This window comes from Miscanthus floridulus, chromosome 13 (assembly GCF_019320115.1).
Source record: "Miscanthus floridulus cultivar M001 chromosome 13, ASM1932011v1, whole genome shotgun sequence".
Taxonomy (NCBI): domain Eukaryota; kingdom Viridiplantae; phylum Streptophyta; class Magnoliopsida; order Poales; family Poaceae; genus Miscanthus; species Miscanthus floridulus.
In genome coordinates, this window is record NC_089592.1 from 10,001,477 (window position 1) to 10,007,695 (window position 6,219).

Here is a 6,219-nt window from a genome sequence, read left to right on the forward strand (position 1 = left end):
ATGAAGTGTTGTCGTTGGAGGGGAGTTAGCACAGTACCTAGGGGGGAGCCAAGAGTTAGAATTTGCACTGCTCAGAAGTGGCACTAAATAAACTATAGGATTTAATAATTTTTCTAAAGTTTTCTAAGATTTATTTATTTATTATTATTATTATTACCTAAACAAGCCTGGCCTGCTCCTCCAAAGGAACCACCGTCCACGTCGTCCTGAAATTTTGTGGCCGTTCGATTTCCCATCTTGTGGCCTAAATTCGTTGAATCTGCTTTCGTGCAAAGCTGCTCCTCCTGCTTCTCCTTACCTTAGCTGGCTTTTACTTAGCTTCTCTTTACCTGCTCCGGCTTCCCATCCAAATCTACTCAATCAAATATATACTCCAGCTTCAGCTTCTCCTTCTCAACCCATCTGGAAAAATCTCCTCTCTTCCCGTCGCTCTCCTCTCTCTCCCCGTCGCCCTCTCTCTCCCCAGCGCTCTCTCCCTCTCCCTCTCGATCCGGACGCGGCGACCACCGGTGCGGACGCGGCGGCTGCAGTCCTCCTCCTCCTCTCCCCTCGCATCGTGGCGTGCCAGGTGCCCCAGCGCCGCAGGCTCACGGGACAAGGCACTGGGGGTGCGAGGCGCTCCCGGGCTGCACCGCGGTGCCGCGCGTGCGCCCCTGTGGTGGTCGTCTCTGGCCACGGCGCGACGCGACCGGCCCAGCCGGTGGCCGCCGCCTTGGCTGTCCCTGAGCTGCCTCCTTCCTCTGCTCCGGCCTCTTCATGTGCTACAGGAAACCCTAGCTGCATGTGCTACATGTCGCCGACGACAGTAGCGACGGCAACCAGGTCCTAATGCCTGCTCTTTAGATCCGTGCTTTCGTTTACTGAATTCTGCCATTTCCTTTTCTGCTAGAAAGATTTGCTAATGCCTGTTATTTTCTTCTATTTTTTCGCAGCTAGATTTACTGATCACCTTTTTTAGAAATACCTTGCATCACCTGGTGCACACGCTATGCTTCTTCTCAGGTTAGTACCCGTTTTTACATGCCTGTTAGGTGCTCCTTTTGTTTTGAACTGTTATAGTGCAGCTGCCTTTATATTATTTGGTTATTATATGGTCTGTAAGATCATAGCTGATGGATCTATGATAACTGCAGTTGACCTCAAATTTTTTTTTTGCCAACAACTGTACGATCTTATACGATAACTGCACTAAATAATTATTTCCTACTTCTTTTATCAGCTAACAACTTAACTTGCAGACTTAGGGGCGGAGACAATTATTTTCCCGAATGAAAAGAGATCTAAGACACATAATGCTCAATATCTTACTCTTACTTTCATTGTTTTATACCTGTACAGTCAACTAGCCAAGGTTGCCAAGTTTTAGTCTGGTCGCTTGCTTCCATGTGCATTGCACAACCTCTGCTGCACCTGAAAACTTTTTCTCCTTCATTTTTTCCCGCTACCCATTGTCACAAACATGTATTTCCTCCAGGTATACATTTTTGAAGAAATTAATTAATCGGTTTGAAAAGGGACCAGCAACATTGGCGTTCAGTGCCAGATTAGAGAGGCAAGTGCTTATTGGTCAGGTTGGAGGTAAGACCGAATTTGTCTTCGGTAATTCTACGGAAATTTTGATTGTATATCATCTCCTTGTGTTTTTTGTTTGCATATTCAGCAGTTGTCTGTAGGTCAAGCAAGGTTCTCCCTTGATTGTTGTACAGCATAGCTGTAGACGATGGCTAAAGATGTGTAGATTTGCAAAGTGTGTAAATTACGATTAAGAGAAATCATCATTTGTGATAGTTTATTAGAGTCAGACTATCAATAATAATGGTAATTTATTTACTATGAAATACCATGGTCGCTGACAACTCCAGGATACTAATTCTACATTTCTTTGTTTTTTTACATCTCAGTCTGCATCCAAAGTTCCATTTTACGTTCATACACCAGAAAATATATCCACTGCTTTTTTAATATAGAAAATATGTCCTACTAAATCTGATTTGTTACGTGTACCTTTCAGTGGTCGTAAAAATTGTATCCCGTCTTACATGGCACACCAGGACATAAATAGAGATTAGTTTTGTTGCAATACATGGTCTATACTATATCACTTTAGCAGTTTAGCCACTGATGCATAATTGTTTATATAGGACTCTGGTTCTAACTAAAAACACTGCAAGCCTTATGAAAATTACCTCTATTTTAGCGTCCATTTTGTTTATGCTTGTCTCCTTTTTCCTTAGAATGATTCAAATCCTTGGTTTCCTATTGACACACTCCAGGTGCCCACCATCTAAGATGCTTACTGTACAGAGCTCAGGTTTTTACAGCATGCCTGGTAGATCTCAAGGCCAAATTCCATAATGCAGTGCTTCATGGTGCTAGAGAGATGTCTATCTGGAGGCAGCTGGAGGTAGATCATTCTAAACTTGATTTGATTATATTGATCTATAATATTCTTTGAAAATTATTTTTTCCCTATACTGAGTGCTATGTTTTTCTAAGATTCACCGGTGCTTAGGATATCGTGTGCTAATTTGAAAGGTAAGATAGTTTAGGATCTACCAATTAGCATTTGGTAATATACTCTGCTTGACACTTTTAACAGAAAAATATGTACTTTAGTTTAGGATCTGCCAATTAACATTGGTACCTTCCCCTTCTGATTGTTTTTGGTGTTTGAAAAGGTTCAAAATTCAAAGAAATGCAGTGTTTTCTGCAAGTTGTTTACTCAAATTTCGTTTTGATTACTTGAAGTTGGTGAAGAGTATCCCTAGAGAAGAGATATATGGATTTTGATGAACTTTTTCCCTATTTGTTTCAGTATTTGTAGAAAGAAAGCTTACAAATACAACAATGTAGCACATAAAAATGAACCCAGGGCCAATAAATAGTTCCAAACATCCAATTTTAGTGTTCTTCCAAATTAGCTCTGGCCAAAAATTACCGCATACATCCAACATGATCTATAATGTCAAACCTCACTTCCATACATCCAAAGCACCAATTTAGAATACTCAATGTTATAATGCCTTGAAAAGAACAAATAGCTGACATTTTTGTGCACTTTTATATTTTCCCTCTATTTATTTTCCTTCACTCTCATTATGTTATTTACCATAACCATGTCTATTGTTTGCTAAAAATAGTTACATTTTTAACATATCTAATGGGCACGCAGCATATTTTTGCAACGAGCTATTCTAGCTTCTCCTGGTGGTACAGTCTCATTATCTCCAGTCCTCTTTTCTAGGGGAGTCAGAATTTGATGCAGAGAATAAAACTCGATCAGTTCATATGAACAGGAATTATTCATGGTGTATTTTTGTCAATAGTTAATTTTCATTATTGGTGGCATCTGATTGTTAAGAGACATTTGCAAGTTCTCTGTTATTTTTCTTATTCTTAAATGTTGGTATTAGTGAGAATGTAATTTCAGCAATTAATCCATACGAAGACTTTTACCAACTAAAAGTTACTGTACTCTAATATGATTATTATCCTCTGCATATTTGTTTCTATTATGTACAGAAACTCAGAAGAAGCTATATGTAATGCTTGAAAAGGATCTCTGTTCAGACAATTTTTCCAGCTGATAGGTAATTTCCTTTATGGTCATCACATAAGATTGTTGCGTATAAGTTGCATTGCATCAGCAGGTTATGATAAAAAATATTATCACCTGTTGGAGTCTAACATGATTATTACCCCAATGCTTAGACCTGCGCTCTATCACAAACTAACAGATTTATGCAATCTGTGAGTGCACAATATATCACTTGAGAACGTACTTTCATTTTCCCTGTCAAAGACTACGAAAACTCTAATTCCATTCAAATGCTAAAGAAGTGAATCATCATTGCCTGGATCGCTTCGATCACTTGGCCTCAAGGTGTAAGCCTACGAAGGTAAAATACATGCTTCACATCTATTTTTTTAATTAGTTTCCTTTATTTTAGATCGTGGCTCAAATCTGAAATTGGTTATTTAGAGACTTCCATGCAAGCTATCAGACTAAAAAAATATGCTACGTATTCTCCTTTGAATTCTTTCAGTCAACCACCAACCAGGTTTCACAAAATGATTTAGCCTGCTGATCATGCTCTATTTTTAGTGTCTCCAATCTATGGTTAATTTGTACTCATACTGCTTATATTTTTTTCTGAATATTTTTTGCTTCCTTCCTGCACAGGTTGGTATTTCTTCATTTTGTTGCGTACTTGCATTATTAACAGTATTTGTGTCTCCACTCCATGTTGGATTCCTTCATATGCATGTCGCCTGTTGCTACCTTGTAGGTCATTTAGGCTTCCTCTCATTTATGTCGACCTTTTCTATTTTCCCATCTATTTACGCCTGCTGTTTGCTGAGATCAGTGCTGTGAAATTTTTACTCCCCTCAGATGTCTTCAGCTAATGTCACCTTCTTTGCTTTTGTCCCTTGCTTTTTCGGACCAGGTACGTACTGCTATAGCCATCCATGCTTTTTTGGACCAGATAGATCCTGCTATATTCATGTCATCGATATTTATCTTATTCATATGCGTTCAGCTAATGTTACTTCTTTGCTCATGTTTTGAATTGGAAACAGCAGCCCACACGCATGCCCCACCAAATTTGCACAGAGCTTAGGCATAGTGTGGTAGTTTCCAAGGTACAGTGCCTTCATGCCCCTCATATGTTACATGAAATGTGGATGTCGTAACATAGCCCAACTCTAAAAAATCGATTTTAGTTGTCACCAGATGTGGGTCAATCACTATATTGTTCTCCATGTCATTGATGTTCATTTAGAGACCAAAGAAAATCATGACATACCATGTTCTAGGTTTCTTTTTCCACTCTTGCTATCATTACCGTTCTTAACCTTGCATGTTTGACAGTGCCAAAAGGTGCATTGGAAGACTTTAGGCAAATGTCATGGGTTAGTGGATTTATATTGGGAAATGCGTGCTATTCGTGTCGAATATTAATTAGAATAAAACAGTCATAGAATCTGTAACTATTTTCCACTGATACAAACTGTGATTCATTTGTTATGTGTCATTTGTTTCTAGGTCTGGAAGATGAGCTGGCAGAATACGTGGACAACAGATTGCATTCCAGTTGCTTCCCGTAATAATTGCCCACATACTGTTCCAAGCTATGTCCAGTGATAATTATGGCCAGGTATGACGCTTTTTTTCTTCCATTCTCCCCTTTTTTGTGACTTCTTAATCTGTACGCATCTTTCTCTTCAAACTATTATGAGGGAATTATGAATGCAGTTATTTTTGAATAAACGCAAAAGCCAAGGGCATGCTGCAAAGAAAGAATCCTATATCGTTGGATAAAATGTACCCAAGCCAACCAAGTTCAACATCTTTATCCGCGGACAAGAATCGTGCCATTGAACCAGCGGTGTCTGATCATGAAAAGTGTGAGAAGAGTGAAAGTTCCCTTACCAGTAGATTCTCTAAGAGGTTGGCGTCCATTTTCCTTTCTGTGTTGCCACTGACAATCCAGGTTTTTACTGAAGGAGTCACTACGGGCTTCTCCCATTGCTAGGTGTTCAGATCTGGCTGGGGTCAAGTGCAGTTCATGAATCATACGTAAATCCCTCCTGGACAAGGCAACCATCATTCCTGAACATTATGAGTAACAGGTACCCCTTAATTTGCCTCCCTCCGTTTATTTCTATCCAAATTCCAATTTCGCTCAACCTTCTCTTGCAAGCATACATGCACACAATTGATCGGAAGGTTATTTTTGAGATGTCTTGATTTGAGTGCACTCGATTTTAATAGCAGATCATTAGGTACATGGGTTCCAATAGCCTTAACTAGGTTCTGAGAAAGATAATCTGGCAGGACAGAGGATGTGTTCCATGTGCATACTTCCCGAAAGGAGTCCATCAAAGGATCGGATCGTATGATTCATTGTTTCCCAACTGAGACCAGGAGGATCAAATGAAAGTGCAGATTAACCAATTTTTTTTCTCCATATCAAATACTTGCATGTTAGCATCAGGGCTTGGATTGCGAAATAACAGTTTGGTTCAGAAAATTGGTTGTGTATCTCCAGTTTCCTTACATTGAGTTTTATCAGTTGTTAAAATTTCAGATAGGTTCACAAACTATTTACTCTATCTACAGCTGTTCTTAATCTATATTTGGCTGTGTAATGTTACCAACTACATACCTGTCTACTTGACTGTTTACTCGGTTGTACATCGAATGTTTCAATATAT